Genomic DNA, 8,949 nt, shown 5'->3' on the forward strand with positions numbered 1-8,949 from the left:
ATAAACAGCAAGTATAACAAATTCTAATGCCATTTTCTTTATAAAAATACATGGACAAATAACATCATTTATGTAACCCTCTTTCAACAAGTATTCACTTAGGCGATTATACCACATGCGCCCAGATTGTTTTAAACCGTACAAAGATCTTTGTAATCTGATTGAATACATTTCCCGAGATTTTGAATATGCTTCAGGCATTTTAAATCCTTCAGGGATTTTCATGTAAATCTCATTATCAAGTGACCCGTACAGATAAGCTGTAACCACATCCATCATATGTATTTCAGGCCTTTCACGTAAGGCTAAACTGATGAGATATCGAAATGTTATGGAATCCATAACGGGTGAATATGTTTCTTCATAATCGACTCCAGGTCGTTGTGAGAATCCTTGTGCGACAAGGCGAGCCTTGTATCTTTCAACTTCATTTTGCTCATTCCTTTTTCGCACAAAAACCCATTTATGACCAACTGGTTTTATACCAGCAGGTGTTTGGACTACTGGTCCAAAGACCTCTCTTTTAGCAAGTGCGTTCAATTCTGATTGAATTGCCCCTTGCCATTTTGGCCAATCAGATCTTTGTTGACATTCTTCGACAGATCGGGGTTCAAAATTCTCACTATCTTGCATAATGTTAAGTGCAACATTATATGCAAAAATATTATCCACCACTATTTCAGATCAATTTAAATTAATCCCATCACCAGTAGAACTTATTAAAAGTTCTTCGCTCACTTGAGTCTCAGGTTTATTGATTTCTTCAGGAATCTCATAACTAATCAGATCTTGGGTCTCTTCAGGAGATCCCTTCATAATATCATTTTGATCATTTGTCGATTTTACTTTTTCTAGGATTTCGATCCTTAGAACCCATAGGCCTACCACGCTTCAGGCGTGCTTTAGGTTCAGTAGCTCTCATGCTAATAGATGGTCCTGCTGGGACATCAATTCGGATAGGCACATTCTCTGCAGGGATATGTAACTTAGTTATCCTTTTCAAATCAGTAAATGCGTCTGGCATTTGATTTGCTATATTCTATAAATGGATGATCTTCTGGACCTCCTGATTACATATAGCGGTACGTGGATCAAAGTGAGATAATGATGAAACTTTCCACACAATTTCTCTTTTGATTTCCTTTTTCTCTCCCCCTAATTTTGGGAAATTTATTTCATCAAATCGACAATCTGCAAATCGAGCAGTAAATAAATCTCCCGTCAATGGTTCAAGATAGCGAATAATAGAGGGTGATTCAAACCAAATATATATTCCTAACCTTCTTTGGGGGCCCATCTTACTGCGCTGTGGTGGTGCTACTGGCACATATACAGCACATCCAAAAATTTGTAGATGGGCAATATTTTGTTCATGACCAAAAACTAATTGTGACGGAGAATATTTATTATAATGTGTTGGTCTGAGACGGATAAGTGATGCTGCGTGCAAGATAGCATGGCCCCAAACAGTAGTGGGCAATTTTGTTTTCATAAGTAGTGGTCTTGCTATCAATTGCAGTCGTTTAATAAATGACTCTGCAAGGCCATTTTGAGTATGAACATAAGCTACCGGATGTTCAACTTTTATCCCAACTGATAGACAGTAATCATCAAAAGCTTGAGATGAGAATTCTCCAGCATTATCAAGGCGAATAGCCTTTATAGGATAATCTGGGAATTGTGCCCTTAATCGAATTATTTGGGCTAATAACTTTGCAAACGCCAGGTTGCGAGATGATAATAGGCACACATGAGACCATCTTGAAGATGCATCTATAGGACCATAAAATATCTAAACAACCCACTTGGTGGGTGAATAGGTCCACATATATCCCCATGTATACATTCTAAGAAGGTAGGGGACTCAATGCCAACCTTCATTGGTGATGGTCTAGTGATCATTTTGCCATGATAACAAGCATCACAAGAAAATTCATTATTTGTAAGAATCTTTAGGTTCTTTAATGAATGCCCACTCGAATTTTCAGTAATTCGTCTCATCATTATTGATCCAGGATGGCCCAAATGGCCATGCCAAAGCACAAACGTATTTGAATCAGTAAACTTCTGGTTTACGATAGAGTGTGCTTCAACTGTACTAATCTTTGAATAATATAAGCCAGAAGATAAAGTTGGTAACTTTTCTACAATGCATTTCTGGCCAGAAATATTCTTTGTAATACAAAGATATTCCACATTCATTTCATCTATTGTCTCAACATGATACCCATTTCGGCGGATATCTATAAAACTCAACAAGTTTCTTTGGGACTTGGAGGAGTACAATGCATTGTCGATAATAAGTTTTGTTCCCTTAGACATAAATACAATAGCTCTTCCGGAGCCTTCAATCAAACTTATATTACCAGAAATTGTAGAAACATTTGCTTTTTCCTTATGCAAATAAGAAAAGTATTTCTGATCTTTGAATATGGCATGAGTTGTTCCACTATCAACTACATAAATATCTTTATGATTGATCTTTGATCCAAACATAATTTGAGGATTATTCATATTCTTCAAAATGACATAAACAAAATAAATATGATAGTAAACATTATAACTTTTATTTATGTACAACAATTACATAACTATACTATCTACTACAAATAATAAAAATTAAAATATTTACATCTCAATAGATTCACTACCGATCACATGACTTGTTTCTCCTTCTGGAAGTGCAAAGTAATCAGCTACATCCAAATGCACGAAGTCTAAATTATCTTCAGAAATAAAATTTGCTTCAGCATTTTTCTCTGTCTTCTTCAGGGAAGCTTGATATAGCTCAACCAGATGCTTTAGCGTACGGCATGTACGTGACCAGTGCCCTTTTCCTCCACATCTATAGCATGCATTTTCTAGCTTTGCTGCTTGCACCGCTTCATGCTTTTGTTCCTTCCTTTTCCACTGCTGGTGGTGAGAAGGGTTCTTTAGTGCATTATTATTACCACGATTAGAGTTTCCTCCCCGACCATGGCCATGACCACGACTGGGGCCACGTCCTCTTCCACGTTTAGCTTGGTGGAAGTTCGTCTCATTCACTTCAGGGAATGGACAAGAACCAGTAGGTCGGCTTTCATGATTTTTTATTAATAGCCCATTATGTTGCTTGGCTACAAGAAGATGTGAGATAAGTTCAGAATACTTTTTGAATCCCATCTCTCGATATTGCTGCTGTAGGAGCATATTCGAGGCATGAAAAGTGGTGAAAGTTTTCTCCAACATATCATGATCAGTAATATTATCACCACATAGTTTCAATTGGGAAATAATTCTGAACATAGCAGAATTATACTCACTGATAGATTTAAAATCTTGTAGCCTTAGATGAGTCCAATCATAATGTACCTGTGGAAGAACGACCATCTTCAGGTGTTCATATCTATCTTTCAAATTACTCCACAGTATGAGTGGATCTTTAATAGTAAGATATTCTATTTTCAGGCCCTCATCAAGGTGATGGCGTAGGAATATCATTGCTTTGGCACGGTCTTGGTTTGATGCCTGATTTTTATCTTTGATAGTGTCTTCCAGACCTATCGCATCAAGATGAATTTCGGCATCAAACACCCAAGACATGTAGCTTTTTCCCGATATATCCAGGGCTACAAACTCAAGTTTAGAAAGATCTGACATTATTTAGAAAAAGAAAGTTCGTACCTCTGATACTTTCAAAGTATTTTCTCGAGATGGCAGAGTCTCGTGCTGATAACGTGTTATAAAATAAAGACTGTAAAGTAAAGACAAGTATAGAGAAAAACTGATATATTATTCAAACTTCAAACTTATGTACATAATGAACTGAATTCTCCTCTATTTATAGAGGAAAGGAAGCTGCTGTGTAAGCTGCTACTGCAAGCTGCTGTGTAAGCTGCTTGTAAGCTGCTGTGTAAGCTGCTGCTGTAAATTGTTGTGCCAGATATAGATAATCTTCTATCATGGGTAATATTTATCCATAACGGAGTACCGAAAGGATAAGCTTCTTCAGGAGGCTTATTTCCAATAGAGTACTAAATATATTTATGGCGGAGTTTCATATGGATAAACTTCTTCACGAAGCTTATTTACAATGGAGTACTAAATGAACGTCCATAATATAATATATTCATAACATTATTGGCATTTGTCGGTGAGATATGCCAGAGGTGAAAAATTTATCCACATCAAGTGTTTTCACCAGACCAATAGATGCATGATAATTTGCACATATTAACATATACCTTTTTCACTAAAGTATGTTTTATTAGTGCGCATTTTCATCTCATCAAATTATTTAATGGCGATAAGTTAATACGTTTTGGCGTAAAAATAATCTAAATAAAAAATGACAAAGAACTTAAAATGTGTTCTTAACAGCCACTCGTTCTGCTCTTGAAGGATCCTCCGTCTGTCCTTTTTATCGACTTAGACTTGCAAAGCTACAAAACAATTCCAAAAATATTCGGAGAAGCACGATATACTGTCCAAGGGATAAATCAGCAGTTCAAATCACTAAGTAATTAAAACATAAATATACAAATTGTCACAACTCAATTTCACTTATAGATCGTGATGGCGCCCAACACTACAGCTAGACAAGCCAACCAGTAATTTAAAATAACCAAGAAAATAAGCAACTCTTAATTCAACCAATGTGTGTGCCAAGACCTGGTGTCACAAGTGTATGAGCATCTAGTAGATTATAGAAAACTCCAAATACTGTCTGAAATAAAAATAGACAGAATAAAAAATACAAGAAGAGGCATTTGTAGCTGCAGGACGGCTCAGAAAGGCAGCTCACCACTACGCCCCTGGATAACGAGGATGTGCGATGATAGGTCCTCCACTAGTATCTGTCTCAGATCCTGCACAAAAAGTGCAGCAAGTGTAGCATGAGTACGTAAACAATGTGTACCCAGTAAGTATCAAGACGAGATGGCCGACTTTGACACTCACTATGGGTCAATAATAAAAATTGAAATAATACTAGAATATCTAAATCGACATGATTCACTGAATTTACAATAATTTATTTAACCAACAGAAATAATTAAATTCCTTCAAATGCAACAATTCTCAATATATTAATTAAATTCCTTCAATTCCAGTAAATTTTCAATTTATCAATTAGTCTCATTTACAGGAATAACAATAATTCCTTAACTAGCAGGAATAATAATTCTTTAAATTCCAAAGATTTCCAATTTATCAATTAACTTCGCAAGCTGCAATAAACTATCAAAGTAACATGTAATTATTATTATTAAGCACGATTTCTGTCGAGGTCGTTCGGCCCGATCCAGAGTATTGTGTACACTGCCGAGGGACGTGCGGCACGATCCATAGATGCATCTATCCTGCCGAGGCATTCGTCCCGATCCACAAGAAAGGAGGACATTTTCTTATGTACCTCCGGAATAAAAGTATTTATTGTAAAATTTATTCGAGAGGATAACAATTTATTTCAACAATTAATTAATCTAAACAAAAATTAAGCATATGAAAATTTTATCTTTTACTATCTTTCATAACAATTCACAATATATACATCAAATAATTTAATTAATAAAGAATACAATTTACACAAGTAATTCATATTTTGAGTCCTAAACTACCCGGACTTTAGCATTAATAGTAGCTACGCACGGACTCTCGTCACCTCGTACGTACGTAACTCCCACAATTAGCAATAATTATTCAATTTAATCACTTATGGGATAAATTTCCCCCCTCACAAGATTAGACAAGAGATTTACCTCAATTTGCTCCAATTTAATTCACTAGAAAGCCCTTTCCTCGATTATCTAACTTTGATTGGCTCGAATCTAACCAAAAATAATTCGATAGAATCACTAAAATTTATAGGAATCAATTCTATAAGAAAATACTACATTTTCAATAAAATCCAGAAATTAATTAAAAATTTGTCTGTGGGGCCCACATCTCGGAATCCGGCGAAAGTTATGAAATCCGACAACCCGTTTAATTACGAGTCCAACCATACCAGTTTCACTCAAATCCGACTCCGAATCGATACCGAAATCTTACAAATTCGTTTCTATGAGATTTCTAAAATTTCCCAAATTTCAATCTCAAAACACTAATTTATGGTGAAAACAATGATATACTTGTATACGTAGACCAAATCCGAGTTAGAATCACTTACCCCAATATTTTTCCCTCGAAAATCTGTCAAAAGTCGCCTCTGCTCAAGCTCAAGTTCATCAAAAATGGCAAATGGGACGAATGCCCTCTTTTATAAACTGCCGAGGCAGCCTTCGGAATTGGGCCTCGATCGTGGCCCTCGAGCCTGGGCTTCGGTCATGGCCTCGATCAAGGCCTCGAGCTTGGGACTCAGTCATGGCTTAGATCATGGTTTCGAGCCTGAGACTCGGTCATGGCCTCGATCATGGCATTGAGCTTGTGTCTTCGATCGTGACCCTCGATCTTGGGTCTTGATCCTGGCCCTCGAGCCTTGCCTTCAATCATGGCCCTCGAGCTGGACCTTCGATCGTGGCTTTGATACACAAGCTCGATCCTGAGCCTCGTCAACCTTGGGCTCGATATCTAGGCTCGATCACAACCCAGAATGTCCAACAGAAGAGGAAAAATTGCAGTAGCTTTTTAAGTCAAACTTTTGATCCGTTAACCATCCGAAACTCACCCGAGGCCCTTGGGACCTGAACCAAATATACCAACAAGTCCTAAAAAGTCATACGAACTTATTTGAAACCTCAAATCACATAAAACAACGCTAAAATCATGAATCATGCTCCAAGTCAAGCTTAATGAAACTTAGAATTTCCAACTTCTACATTCGATGTCGAAACCTATCAAATCAAGTCCGATTGATCTCAAATTTTGCACACAAGTCATAAAAGACATAACGGAGCTATGAAAATTTTCAAAACTGGATTCCGACCCCGATATCAAAAAGTTAACTCCCCGCTCAAACTTCCAAACTTTAAATTCCTATTTAAGCCATTTCTAGCCTAATTTAACTACGGACTTCCAAGTAAAATTTTGAACACGCTCATGAGTCCAAAATCACCATATGGAGCTGTTGGAATCGTCAAAATTCTATTCAGGGATTGTTTTCTCAAAATGTTGACCGAAGTCAAACTTGGCCTTTTAAAGCCAAATTAAGAAACCAAGTGTTCTGATTTCAACCCAAACACTTCCAAATCCCGAACCAACTGTAACGACCCGGCCAGTCATTTCGAGAATTATAGCCTTGTTTCCCCATTCCTGCTTCTTTATGTGTTGTTCAACAATATTGAGTTGTATCGAGTTGGTAGGTTTGGGTCCGAAGTAGTTTTGGAGTGAAATGAACACTTAGTCTCTTAGTTAGAAAGTTAAGTTAGAAAAGTCAACCGGAAGTCGACTTATGAGTAAACGAATTCGGATGTGGATTTTTATGATTCGATTAGCTTCGTTGGGCGATTTTTGACTTAGGGGTGTGTCCGGAATATAATTTGGAGGTCCGTGATAGAATTAGGCTTGAATTGGCGAAAATTGGAAGTTTAGAAGTTCTTAGGCTTGAATCCGAGGTTGATTTGGTGTTTTGGGTGTTCCGAAGGTTCGACTAAGTTCGGGTAGTGATATATGACTTGTTGGAATTATTGGTTGAGGTCCTGAGGGCCTCGGGTGAGTTTCGGATAGGTTTGGGTTGTGTTGTGCTCATTTTTCTTATGTTTTGACGTCGTTTCTTCAAGCATAAATGATATCATATTGAACAAATGAGCTCCGATTTGTTTTTTTATTGAAGCATTAGATCCGTATCATAATTACGGACACGTAGAAAAATGAATCGTCAAATTTAGACATCGTATGAGGATTTTATGGTCATTTTACTAAGAATTAGGTTGTCAGATTTGTCAGATTAATTATGAAATTGCCACTGACGGTGTATTTAAAAATCTGCACTATTTGCAAATATTAAAACATACATATCTCCTTCATTATAAGGTCAAATTGAGTGATTGAAAAGCCTAACTTGACTAATATTTCACAAGGAATCCATTGGAGGCATAAAAGGCGAGTTTCGAAATCGTTTGGCATGAGAAACGTGGCAGAATAGCTGGCAGAAAAATATATAAAACGAGGGTTTGTTCATTCGGTCATATTTTGAGTTGGGGAGCTCGGATTTGGGCGATTGTGGGGGCGATATTCACCATAAGGATTGGGGTAAGTGTTCTCTACTCAGCTTTGGTTATATTTCATGAATCCATCTTCGTTTTTTGGATTTGATTGATGATTTCAAAGTGAAATTGAGGGAGTTAGGGTTTGAGTTTTGGAGAGTTTAAGTGAGGATTTGAGGGACCAAATGGAGTACGATTTTGATGAATTTTATACGGTTAGACTCGAGAGAGGACGAGGTTTATTATTCGGCCATTTTTGACTAATTTCGAGACGTGGTCCCGGGGGCCGGGTTTTGGCCGATTTCAAAATTTTGGCATATTTTGTAGTTTTTATTGTGGAATTCGATTCGTTAGCCTATGTTGATGGTATTAATCTGATTATGGTTTGATTTGGAGCCTTTGGAGACCGAGTCCAGAGACGAGGGCATCCCAGAGTAGGATTTTATGTTGTTGAGGTAAGTAACAGTTTTAACTCTGGCTTTGAGTGTATAAACCCGGAGAATTTGATACCGTATGACTGTTTGGAGGTGATACACACGCTAGGTGACGGGCGTGTGGGTGTATACCTTGAGGGATTGAGACTTGGTCCGTCCCATGAGGCCTCATGGCCATCATCTGTGTTTACGTAGTTACTTTTTATTGAACTTGTCTGCCTTCATGTTAGAGATCATGCTTAGGCTTTATTCATGCTCACATTATTTGTACTAAATCATAATTGTACATGTTTACCTTAGTCTCTATTATTTTCTAATATGATGTGATACTTGATGTGGGATATGTTCCCTTATTTGTTATATGATGGTGAGGCTAGTGAGGTACATGATTG

This window comes from Nicotiana tomentosiformis, chromosome 4 (assembly GCF_000390325.3).
Source record: "Nicotiana tomentosiformis chromosome 4, ASM39032v3, whole genome shotgun sequence".
Taxonomy (NCBI): domain Eukaryota; kingdom Viridiplantae; phylum Streptophyta; class Magnoliopsida; order Solanales; family Solanaceae; genus Nicotiana; species Nicotiana tomentosiformis.